The sequence below is a fragment of the Lactuca virosa genome, chromosome 5 (genome assembly GCF_052849685.1).
Source record: "Lactuca virosa cultivar CGN04683 chromosome 5, Lactuca_virosa_CGN04683_v6, whole genome shotgun sequence".
In the NCBI taxonomy this organism is placed as follows: domain Eukaryota; kingdom Viridiplantae; phylum Streptophyta; class Magnoliopsida; order Asterales; family Asteraceae; genus Lactuca; species Lactuca virosa.
The window spans coordinates 151,006,981-151,021,004 of NC_136430.1; positions in this window are offsets into that span (position 1 = coordinate 151,006,981).

Genomic DNA, 14,024 nt, shown 5'->3' on the forward strand with positions numbered 1-14,024 from the left:
AGTGAAATTAAATCTTATCCGGTCAACATAGTCAATAAAAAATGCTGGATTCATTGACCCAGTCCATGTTCCCTATTCGGTTCAACAATCTCCCTACTGTGGTTCCCTTTCTTCCGCCCTAATGACTATACATCTGTACTCTTCTACGCCCATTTATATAACCCTCTCCCCCATCTCCACTCCTCTACATTTTGAAGATCGACAACCACAACAATCACACAACCATGTCTGCTACGCTACACCTAGCTGCTACCACCGCTAATTCTACTCTGTGTGGTGGTGGTTACAAGAAGATTCAAGTGTTTATTTTCTTTTTGTTTCATATTACATGAATTCTTTACAGTTTATGGTTCGCATTTGATGTTTTTTTTCTCTATTTATGATCTGTAGAACACATCCAGGGTTTCTTTTTCCTCCCATTTTCTTATCTCGCAGAATTTTGAGTTTAATCCTAATGGTCTATGTTGAATCCCCATATCTCGGCAATTATCTCGCCCGCAACCCGCATAAATCGCTTTACAGGTACACCGCCAACCGCCCTTCGTCATGACGAAAATATGAAGTCTGATTTGTCTTTTTTCTTTACCACCACAGCCGCTCTGCCCATTCTATCAACCATCGCCACCAGGTACACCACCCTCTCTCTCTCTCCCCTATTCACACACACAAAGGTTTCATTTTGGTTTTCTTAATTGCTTACATGCTTACCTGCGTCATTGATTTACGATACATGTTAGCACAGAGGACATCCCGATCACTAGGGTAAGAGATTTGGAGGAGGTCGTGACAGATATGGCAGTGACAAGAGACGCACTGGTGGTTGAATCCAAAAACAACTCCTTGGGCTTGAAGAGGTATAATTAACTATTTTATTTAGAATTTTAGATGATTCTTGACTTTTTACATATTTTCTTTTCTGGTTTTTCCATTCTGATTGGCGATTAACCGGTTTGGATTTGTTATTTCAAAACCTCATCTTGACCCAGTTGTTTGAAACATGTATGTGTGATGCTGGTTTGCCTGATTCTAAAACCTACACTCCCAGTCCGGTTCTTTCAATACTTAGGTGATCAAATTGAATCCGCTGATCAAACCATTTTGTTCAGGTGTCTTTTTGATCACTGATTTAGCACAGTAACAAACATGTATCATCTAATTGTTTGTTTTATACAATTATTATTATGTGTATGATCGTTGATTTCTAATTGTTTAAATATCCACCTCAAATGTCAGGTGGAAGATGCATCTATGATGCACCAATGTTATCCTTTAACCTTTCCCCTCAAATGAAGTTATTCACATTTAATGTTGTATTGGGTTAAGTTCATCTCTTTTTTGTAAAACAACACCTAATTTCCCTTATTTTTAAGCTAAATTTTTTTTTACCTTAATTTGATTTGCAGACCAATAAGCGGTGATACAAAGGTTACAAAGACAAAGTTTTACACTAGTTTTTTCCAGATATCATAAAGATGGTAAGAAGGTACGTGTATTCTCCATTTATATCATTTTTCTTATGGTGGTTTCGTTGAGGATACGCAATCAATTTGTGATGATTTATCCCACTAGAATAGTATTATAATAAACTAGGAAAATTAGTTTTCGCTTGCAAAAAAACTGTATGATTTTTTAATCAGTCATTTATCCCTCTAATACACATTAATGCACTTCCGACTGCATCTGGTTCTTATAATAATGTGTTGTTTGTAGGCTTTGTCAATTCTTCCTGCTATATGCTCTTACAAAATTATATGCCAACATTTGTGTGTTATTAGATAAGCACCAAAATATTGATGGATATTGTAGACATTGTGCTGAAAATCTTGATGGTAGCTTCCATGTTTAATCTTAAAAATTGTGACATCCCCAAATTCAAGGCCAGAAAAGACCGATTTGTTTATGCTTTATTTGAAAATCAAAGTATATTTTTAAAGAAATATATTGCGGAATTTGTTCTTAGAAAACATGATAAATATATTATCAAAGCATTTCCGAAAAAATGTATTTTGTTTATATTAAAACTTTGGGATGTCATCATCAATACAAAAACATAAGCATAAACAGACCTTATTTACACTAGTGATTTACATCTCCTTTAATCTTTCAATGTAAAATAGCTTCGTATCGATACCTGTGATACAAATATGTTGAGTGGGTCAGGTTTGGAAACCTGGAGAGTACATAGGGTTTTCAACCCAAAATAATATAATTATTATATTTAATCATCAAACAATCAACCCAATTACTCATCCCCATTATCTTCTTTAATCTTAAGGATCTACCATAAGAATCATCTATCCTTCATTCCTAAGGATTGACCTAAGGAATATGCACGAAGTCCATCGCTGCCCAAGGTTTATACAACAAGCACTAAATCCATAGCTGCCAAGGTACTAAGTCCATAGCTACCAATGTTCATCTATACGGTACTAAATCCATAGCTACCAACGTACATATATAAGGCACTAAGTCCATAGCTGACAGGGTTCTTAAATTACAACTGGTGAACACATAGTTCAAAACATCTGGTAAACACGTAGTTCAAATATACATGGTAAACACATAGTTCAAAACATCTAGTGAACACACAGTTCAAAATTACTTAATGAACACCTAGTTCAAAAACACCTAGTGAACACTTAGTTCAAAAATACCTAATCCATACTTCCGGGTCTAAAACTAACCTCTTTACCTGATCCATACTCCCGGATCTGGTATGTCTGATCCATACTCTTGGATCAATAACTGTGCATATTCCATACTCTCGGACTAGGGACAATTAACTATGTCTTAATCCATACTCCCGGATTAATAACAGATAACTATGTCTATACTCTGCAAGATGACTAGATCATTTTAAACATCGAGATCTCTCATCAATTTTTATTTCATCACGCATCATCTAATTCATCTACGAATGTTTTACCCAACATATTTGTAGATATAAAATACATATATAGTTTAAATCATTTAAAACATGTATAAAACGTTCGTCCAACATAGATATCAAAAACACAGATAAAATGCACACATAACACGTAATTTATATTAAATACTTTATATCTATGTGTAAGATGAAAGTAACTATGCACTCACCTTATTAGCGTGACTTGATAGAATCTAACTAAGAACGGTCAGCGGTTCGTGATCGTCGGGCTCGGGATGCGAAACGCCTTCAGCAAACGAGAGAGAGAGAAAAAAGAAATGGTGTAAGGAATGAAAGGGCTGAACTTGCTATTATAGGTTGTTCTGGGCCAATTCACGTTGTGAACATGATAGGTTCACGTCGTGAACTTTCATGAGTCATCTCATAGCTTTAACACATGTTTTCTAGCCCCGATTAGTGTCCCTGACACATTTCACGTCGTGAACTTCATGTTCACGTCGTGACTTAAGGCGGCTAGGGTTTCTGCCACGTGTCATGCCCTTGAACAACTGCATCTTCGGAAGGCCATAACTTTTGCATATGAACTCCGTTTTTGACAATCTTTATATCCACGCGTAGGTGGAGACGTACTCTACAACTTTCTTGTAGGTCACTAAGGCTAAAAAGTACTTTATCATAAACTCACTTTTTATGATTCCCGGTGTCGTGTCGGTTTTGTCGCGAAACTTCGACAGGTCATAACTTCTTCGTTATAACTCGGATTTCAGTGTTCTTTATATGTACGGAAACCTTGTGACATATACTACAAATTAGTTAAGATTAGTTATTCTAAATAATCCTCTATCAAAAAGTAATTTTTGATGCTTATCGTCTCTAAATTGATTAGCCCGAATCTGCGGACGTTACAATTTTCTCCCCCTTAGGATGATTACGTCCCGAAATCATCAACAATACATGGATTGTATAATGACTCCATACGTTATCTTTTCATCCTAGGTAATAATTGTAACTTCTGTGCTCCTTTGAATGAGTATCTAACTCTTGGACTTCTTGACCGCAGGCGATGCTCAATCTTGCATCTGCTCCTCGTACTATGTTGGGATTTCAATTGTAACCTTCGAGTTACAATCTTGATTCCTATTGGAAACTATTTCTTCTTCTTAACAGGCTTAATATAAGTTATTTCATTCGATTACCATAATAGACCGATGTGTCATATTCTAATGACCTCTCATCGTATGATGCAACGCTTAGACTCAGGTCTTTTAGAGTCAAATTCCATAATGGAATATACCTTCCTTCATGTTCTAATGTGATATAATCACATTCTAGCATGTAGCACTTCTAGCTACAAGTTTCTTTACTTTAACGGTGATCGCGATATTTCTATTGATCGCTTCGATTATGTTCCACTTCAATCTTCTGGCTTAAGTCGGATGTTACATTGAACTTGGTTCTCTGAACCACGTAACATACTCGTCTTTGTCGGACTCGATTTGATATGACTGCTAGGGTCGGAAAAACATCATCTTCTTAGTCATTGCCGAAATGATGGTAACGACATACTTGAATAAAACGGAATCAATTACTAGCTTCTTGGTAACCTTGTGACTTTCCCTGATCCAAGCGTGAGTCATGTACTTCCGGTAGTATAGGCCTCTACTACCATTCACACCTACTCATACTCGTCCCAAGTATTGTCTCTTAGTTCTCCAATTTATTATCACAAAAACATTTTTTAACACATACAAATGTGTCCAAACAATCACAAAATTTTCCCCTAGACTCTACTAGGACTTCTTCCATGCGTATCTTCAATCATCAATTCTGCTTCAACTCAGTTGGTGGTGGAAAAGCTAGACAATGGGGTAACTTCATGGATTATACCAAAAGTTCTTTCCTTCTGCTAATCGAAAGTGTACTTCTCCCGTACTAGACGTATTATTTATTAGACACGTTCTAAAGGCAAGATACCTCTCTTACGATATCTTCTAATAAGCGTCATTCACTATTGCAAGCCTCCTCGTTTCCTCCGTTTACTTAATTTGCTACGAGCCTTCACCATGACGCTACGTTCACGGAAGCATGCGTTTAGTGCATCGAGACGAGAATATAGATAGAGAAGATTTAGACGTGTAATCCTCCTTATTACTCCGAAAAGTTACATGCCAGTTCTAATACCGTAGTTAAACGTTTAGAAATCTGAACACATAAAGTTTCCAGATCCGGTCGGCAACAGACCATAGATCCGATCATATAATGCATATCATAAATCATTTAGCACATAAAAACATTTTAGGCATCTAATCATAAAGTAAACTTGTGCTTGTGTCAATTCAGGAGTACTACCTAAAATATAATAGACACACTCAACTCACAATCATCGCTTAGCATTCTAAGTTTAAGTCTAGAAATCTTACAAATTCCTAGTTCGCTTAAACTAATGCTCTGATACCAACTGTGACATCCCCAAATTCACAGCCAGAAAAGACCGATTTGTTTATGCTTTATTTGAAAATCAGAGTATATTTTTAAAGAAATATATTGCGGAATTTGTTCCCAGAAAACATGATAAATATATTATCAAAGCATTTCCGAAGAACTGTATTTTGTTTATATTAAAACTTTGGGGTGTCATCATCAATACAAAAACATAAGCATAAACAGACCTTATTTACACTAGTGATTTACATCTCCTTTAATCTGTCAGTCTAAAATAGCTTCGTATCGATACCTGTGATACAAATATGTTGAGTTAGTCAGGTTTGGAAAGCTAGTGAGTACATAGGGTTTTCAACCCACAATAATATAATTATTATATTTAATCATCAAACAATCAACCCAATACCCATCCCCATTATCTTCTTTAATCTTAAGGATCTACCCTAAGAATCATCTATCCTTCATTCCTAAGGATTGACCTAAGGAATATGCACGAAGTCCATCGCTGCCCGAGGTTTATACAACAAGCACTAACTCCATAGCTGCCAAGGTACTAAGTCCATAACTACCAATGTTCATCTATACGGTACTAAATCCATAGCTACCAACGTACATATATAAGGCACTAAGTCCATAGCTGCCAGGGTTCTTAAATTACAACTGGTGAACACATAGTTCAAAACATCTGGTAAACACGTAGTTCAAATATACATGGTAAACACATAGTTCAAAACATCTAGTGAACACACAGTTCAAAATTACTTAATGAACACCTAGTTCAAAAACACCTAGTGAACACTTAGTTCAAATACCTAATCCATACATCCGGGTCTAAAACTAACCTTTTTACCTGATCCATACTCCCAGATCTGGTATGCCTGATCCATACTCCCGGATCAATAACTGTGCCTATTCCATACTCTAGGACTAGGGACAATTAACTATGTCTTAATCCATACTCCAGGATTAATAACAAATAACTATGTCTATACTCTGCTAGATGACTAGATCATTTTAAACATCGAGACCTCTCATCAATTTTTATTTCATCACACATCATCTAATTCATCTACTGTCACTCCCCGTTAAAGCGGAAACACAAAGGGTGACAGGCTAAGGTCTCATAAGACAAGGTACATAGGATTACCAACCATAATCATTGAGAATTTTAAGTTTACATCATGATCGAAGCAAAATTACATTTTAGTTCCCTAGTACAAAGTCTAATACATAGCAAAAAAAACATCAAGTGCAAATTCTTGTTGATGTCTAATTTAGATCACTGACCGTTCCCTGAAAAGCATGCAAAAACGAGGGTCAACTATAAAATAGTTGGTGAGTTCACATGTTTATAAAGGTACATCATTTCAGTAAGAAAATATAGATTTGTTCACAAAGTTCCAACTCAAAATGAGTGTTGAATGCCAAAGCACTCCGTTCACAACCAAGCCTAACGACCGTTCTTGCCCCATTCCATCATGTACATGGTTTCCATGATGTCAGTTCACGGAAATATGCACTCACGGTTCTGAGTGAGTGGGGGCTGTCTACCCTAAATAGCGCTATCCATAAGACCGTCGGCTCGAAATACGAGTTAATAGGTTGTAGTTCGGTTCTCGGGGACTTAACGTACAAGGTTCATAACAAATTCATATCACAAAGTTCATATCAAGAGTTCATCATATAAAGTTCATAACAGAAAGTTCATAAAAGAGTATCATTCCAAGTTCATCAAGTTTATAAAACAATATCGTTTCAAGTTCATTAAGTTCATAAAACCATATCGTTCCAAGTTCATTAAGTTCATAGAACAAGATCATTCTAAGTTCATTAATATAGTACGGATAGCTCATAAAACAGTAGCATGCTTTCCACCCCAAAACATGAAAACAGTAAAAAGGGGGTTGTGAATACTCACTAGGGAGAGTTTGCAGTTTGAGCTTCGCGGTTCGGTGTTGTAGAGATCGATTTCTACTATTGCCCTACGGAACACATAGTTTCTAGTGAGATACAATTCACTAAGACATTATGTAAGAACTACCTATCCTACTAGTGGTGTCGTAAAGTTTGTTCGGTTCATTATTGGTAATGTTGAATTCATTGTGTCTTGTGTTCAAAAATCCATAAAGGCATGAAAATGAACTCCAAAAATTGTAGAACTTTATATTCTGGTTCTAATAGAGGGTATTAATGTCCAGAAAATTTATAGACATTTTTGAAGGTCATTTATATTTATTTGTAAATTAAAGACCAAATAATAGGATAAATTCTAAATAAATATAAAACAGTTGCAAAAATTCCCAATTTAATTTCCAAAGGTTCTTATAATGTTCCCCAAGCAAGAAAAAATATTGGTTTGTGCTCTTGAGTCCTAAGACCTGGTTTTGTAAATTCATGCCGTAATTAAATGAAAAATCCGAATAAAATAACAAACAGTTACCAAATTGTATGAAAATTTAGGTGGCATCCATATTTTGTACGTAAATAAGTTCTGTAATTTTTCAGATTTTTATATCATTTGTAAGTATTTATTTTTTATTTTTGGCCATTAAATCCTTATTTTTGTAGAAAAGTAAAGATTATGATCTAGCACTTGGGGTTTTACAGAACATCCCTTGACACCATGAGCTTACATAAAATCATTTGGCTAAAAATTATTTTGGAGCTAAATGGGGGTATTCAACCCCAACAAGTTTAGAAATGTAGCACTAACTAGTGCATGAGTTCCAAATGTAGCTGGAAGTTCAACAATTTTGTACAAACTTATATAAAGTTTTTGTTCATGAAATTTTAGTTCTTCTGAGATAAATGTGTCCAGTTCCAAAAATAATTTTCTCCAGATTTATTGTGGGGTTTAAGGCCTTTGATTATGTAATGAAATACTAGTGATCATAGAAAATTTTCAGTTTGCGCAACTGTTTTGTAAAAACCCGTATAAAATCGAATTCTTAATGTTTTACAGTGAGACCACTTGGGTTCGAAAGTTAACTCAGAGAACTACGTCTCAGAAAAAGAATATAGTGATTTGGTCAAGAAATGAGTGAGATATGGCTGTTCAAATCCGAACAATTGTTTCTGACAGAATGCATGTTACCTTTGGTTTGATTAAGGTGCCCTCTTTGGGTCATATGTTCACAAAAACAACATGCATACTCTTTTTGGTAGAAAATGAATGATAATATGCTAGAGTTTACAGAAGAACAAGAAACTTTTAGATGCATGTATCCAATCCATAGATTTAGAGTTATCCAAGGCCCCAAAGTGGGTGTTTCATTCTTGTGATAGAGAACTCCTTGGAACCACCGAATCTTACACTAGGATTGCACCACAAATCCGATTTCTAACACATGCATGGAGTGAAAAACCATCCACAATGTCTTAGAAATGGTTTTATTATATGAAAACATAAAAAGAAAAAAAAATGAAGGTGTTGAATCTGGTTTTTTTTTTAGAAGTCACAAGAACATACTAGTTTCCTTTTGATCTTAGCTTTGGTTTGGTCCCGGATTTTCACCATATTTGACACATGCAATGTGTTTTGGTGAAAATCTACAAACACTAAGATGTAATAAAAGGTTCTAGCCAAAGAGGAGGCATGGAATCCGAGTTTAGAAAGAAAAAGTGCAAAAATCTACATCAAAATGATGAAGAAGAAGAAAAGAGTGAAGCATCCTACCTTGTCTTCGATTTTGAACTTAAAGAACACTTCAAAAGCCTCAAAAATGATCAAAATATGGCTAAGAATTTCGTGGATGTGGCTGAAGTTGAGGGACTTTTGAGAGAGAAATGATTCTAGGAAGAAGAGAGAAGTGGTGGAGTGTTTTTAGAGAGAAGAGGGAAAGAAAGTGAGGTTCTATCTCTCTCGTCATCTCTTTGGGGGTATACTTCATTAAAATCGGCCACAAAACTCCAGAAATGTTGGCTAACATATGAAAAATGATCTGGAAAAATCTATCCCACAGAAAATGTATCTAAGGTCGATTTTTCTCTCTCACATTGACATGCAAAATATGACCTCGGGATTTTGCATAAAGGAGCAATAATGAGTGAGAGAGAGAGGAGTGTAGAGATTGTGTGTGGCCGAATTTTTGGGGAGGAGAGAGAGTTATTATGAGGCTTTTCTTGGTAAGGGTACCCCTTAAAGCCTTCCCTTATGTTTTATAAAAATTTAGCTTTAATTTTTATAAAAACTCTAAGTATTTTCATGAACTTCCAAAAGTTTATTTCTTGGTTTCTATTGAACTATTTGTTTTTAGAAATAAATTTATAAACTTGAATCATCTTGAATTAAGTTATAAAAATGATAACTTATGATTTGATTTTGATAAAATCAAATTTTTATATTTCAAATAAATGAAATAAAAGTTCATAACATATGAATGTAGGATTAGACAATCCTTGGATTATATTTTTGGCTCATAATTCAAATTATGATATGCAGATATTATTTCCAACTTGTAATTAAATCAAACCATGATTTAATTAAATTGATTTGATAAGTGCTTAAACTAGTTAAGCATTTCATATATTCCGATTAATAAATTAGGGTATTTAACTTACCCTTGAGTTGTGATCTATTGTGTATGGTTTCATGTTTAGTTTTGAGATTGAACTTGGGCACTTTACAACCTAGTTGGAGTATTCACATATCAATGTGACTACTTAGTACGATCTATGTTACACTACTTGTTCCGAGGGATCTATTAAGTCGCGATCTAGCTCAACTTGTTGCTTCTAAAGCCAAGTTATGTGCACACATAGAAATGACAAGGTTCTAGATGGGTCCTAACATGAGTTTTGACGGTTGTTACATTCTCCCCCAGTTGTGGGAATTTCGTCCCGAAATTCAACTGGCGGTACCGTTTGTTCATACGTAGAAAATAGTTGAGGATATTTGTTCTTCATGAAATCCTCCCTTTCCCATGTAGCTCAGGTTCGTACTATTGATGATTTTTATGGGTTCATCCATGAATTTTATTCGATCATTAATTTGGAGGTCCTCAAGAGGTACGTTCAGGGATTCCTCCACCAAGCACTTTTTGAGGTTCAATACATGGAATATGTCGTGTATCACACTAAGTTATTCTGGTATCTTGAGCTTATATGTCACTCAACCGATTATTTCAATAATATCGAAGGGTCCTACATAGCAAGGAATTAGTTTTCCTATTTTTCTGAAGCGTACATTTCTTTTCCATGGCGATAATTTTTAAGAGTACTTTATCTCAAATTCCAAGGGTTTCCTATGCTTATCAACATAGTTCTTCTTACGATCACAAGCACTTTCGAGTCTATCTTGTATTTTCGTGATCTTATCAATGCTCTCTTGATCTTCACCAAGCCTAATTAATTGCTATCACCAATTTCCAGCCAAAAAAGGGGTGATCGACACTTAAGCCCATACAGTGCTTCGTAGGGGAGCACATTTAACACTGGCGTGATAGTTGTTGTTATAGGAAAACTCAGCTAATCGTAACTGGGAGCTCTAAATACCTCCTAAACTGATCATATAGGCTTGGAGTATGTCTTTCAAAGTGTGGATAGTTCATTCTATTTTCCATACATCTGAGGATGGTAGGTAGTACTTATCTTTAATCGTGTACAAAGTCTTTCCTTTAGCAGTCCTTGTCAAACTCCATTATAATAAATTATATCTACCATCCTGGTGGTTTGAATACCTCATATGAATCGCAAAAGGATCGGCACCATCTGGACCAACAAGCACTTGGAGTCCTAAAATTATTAATGGTGAAGGATGTGCATACATCCTTGCCAGTATGGAGAAAACCCACAATTTGATATGAGCATTGTCCAAAATGTATGAAACATCCTCTACTGCAAACAAGGTGCACTTGATTCGTTCGCTATGGAACATGAATGTGAAAGGGTAGCTCTGTGACAATTCGTGAGAATAACACAACTCAATTACCTCAAGACTGGCCTCTGTTGGCACTGGGTTAGAAGACGTAGTCTTGTTATTGCAACTATTATCATTTACTTGATAGTTTGTCTAGTACCGGGGAAATAGTTAGCAGCTCCATTAGGTTTGGATAGCTAAATATTTACAGCATTCCCGATTGGATCCTTGATAAGGACATGAATAGATAGAGTTCCAAGGGAAACATCCAAGTTGGGGAGGAGATGTTAATTGAACAATGGGAAAGGCATCTCATGTTGGAACTCTAATGATGACCAGAGCTTCTGATGTAAGAGTACGAAAGAGGTGAATGTTGCAAACAGTTCTCATGATGATGCTCTTATTTACTGCAGTAATGCCTCAATAGAATTATAATTAATAGGAAATAGGGTGTCGCCTCCTTCTAGTAATTCCGTTAGTTCCATAAAGAATCCAAAGAACTACAATGGGATAGTTTGAGTAGTACACAATATGAACTAAGGTATCATTCTCATTGGGGATGCGGTCCCCAAAGCAACCTTTGGTACAAATTTAGAACTTGTGGGAAGTCAAGTTCTTTCTAGTCCTTAAGAGAATGTCGAGAAAGGTATACCAACTCAACGGAGAGGGTCACCAAGCTATTTATGGTGGTTAGACATGTAAAGAAACATAAAGAAATTTAGTGGTTTCTAGAGATCATAAATAGGGTACACTCCATATGGAGGAAGCTTCTAGTTCTGAAGTACGTGCTAATGACGAATTTGATCATAATGGATAGAGTAAGAATACTTTACTACATTGGGACAATGAGTCATAAAGGGTTGATAAGGATGCAAGAACACCGATGGGGAGTAAACACTCCAAGTTTGACAAGAGAGATGCTAGAAATTCCGTAAGGAAACTAATTATGTTGTTGTTAAACGCGGATAGTGAGTATATTCAAAATGACCCAAGGTTTGATACTATGTTTTTCTCATCACATAGAAAGTTGCATTGAGGGAAATAAATAACAGGCTTGCGTCAAGAAGTTAAATGTATAATGTCCGAAAATCCGTGCTCCTTGTTTAAAATTTAAACTTGATTTATATAAAAAAAAAACTCTCAGAAAAAGAGATAACATACACTTGACGTGTCAATTTTAATAGTTAACAGCATAATGGTAGTAATTTGCCGAAAAATATCAAAGTTTTAAAATTTTCTAATTTTGGAAACTTTCTCGATTTAAAATATGAAAAGTGACATAAAAGAGTAAATTAATAGATGGTTTGAAATCAATGTTCTGGTAATGTAATATAAACAAATTAGGACCAAAATGTTCTGAAATGACATGCTCAAACTTGAAAAATCATATTTAGGAAAAATGGAATGCTTAAATGAGAAATTTGTCAAAAATGTCAAAGATGATTATTATGCCCTTACGAAGCATACATGAATACTGTAATGGAATCCAATGCTAATGGAATAAGCAGGAATGAATCTAGAGATACAATTCCGAATAGTGAGTACGCACTAGCAATGCCTGAAGTCGCATTTGTATCAATAGGAGGAGTCAAGTGATTCACTCGAGTCTGCAATCTTCTAGTGAGCTATACTGCCTTTGCAAGATACTCATTTCCTTTGCCTCATATTTGAGCATCCTCGCTCTGGGATATGTTGAAGGCCTTTGTGGTCATTATAGATAGTGCATTTAGTTTCATATAAATAATGTCTCTAGATTTTAAAGGCGAATACTAACTTTCCTAACTCTAGGTCACCACATTTAGGGGTTGGGCGTTCTTAAAGAAGTACAAGGGATTTTATAGTTAGTCGAAAAGATCGTTGATTTTGGGAAGAGAGTATCATTGTTTGATCTTCAACTTATTTAGTTCTTTATAATCGACGTACATTCGATCGATCCATCTTACTCTTTAACGGATAACATCAGTGCACCCAATCATGAAGAATTTAGACGAATGAACCCTTTTCTCGAGGGGTTTCTGGAGTTGACCAGACAGCTCTTGTATTTCGGAAGGGTGCTAAGCGGTATGACGTTTTAGCTACAAGTGTTGCCCCATAAATTAGGTCAATTCTGATCTCGACATATCCAGGCATGGAAAGTTTAGGAAATTCCTCTGGAATTACTTTTGGGTCGAAGGCGAGACATTAACATGTTGGTTTTTCAGTCTACATGTTGGATTTCAAAAGGTTGGAAAATAGTTCTCTAGATTAGTTGAGGAGAAGGACCTAAGGATTGCTATGAAAATATTAGGAATGGGCATAGAGAGAAATATAGTTTATGGTATTCTAAAACTCGCTCGAAAGAAGTATGTCCGAAAATTCCTAAGAAGTTCTTATTAATACGAGCAAGCCAAGACACACACATTTGAGAGGTCACTTATGACTTTCGAAGAATTTAATCTCCAAAGAGAGAGAATGACCTAGAAGGAGTGGGCAAGGCCTTTTTTTTCAAATTATTAGTTGGCATCATAATGTATGCGACAATATGCACTAGGCCAAACATTCCCCGTACATTGGGTGTAGCGATTCACTTTAGGTATAATCCATGGAGACAACATTGGTATGGTGTCGATTAGGTGCCATGGTAAACGAAGGGTACTTCTAAGGTTGCTTAGAATAACAGATCATAGTGGCCATACATGCTCCAAATATGGTCGTATACGTTCAAGTGAGGTTCAAATACGTCCCCGAAATGGGATAATAAGACTATGTGATGGTGGTACCTTCCATCGTGAAGTAGTTCTCTATAACGACGTCTGATAGGTAATATCTCCTCCGGATCTTGAAGTATGTTGTAATGGG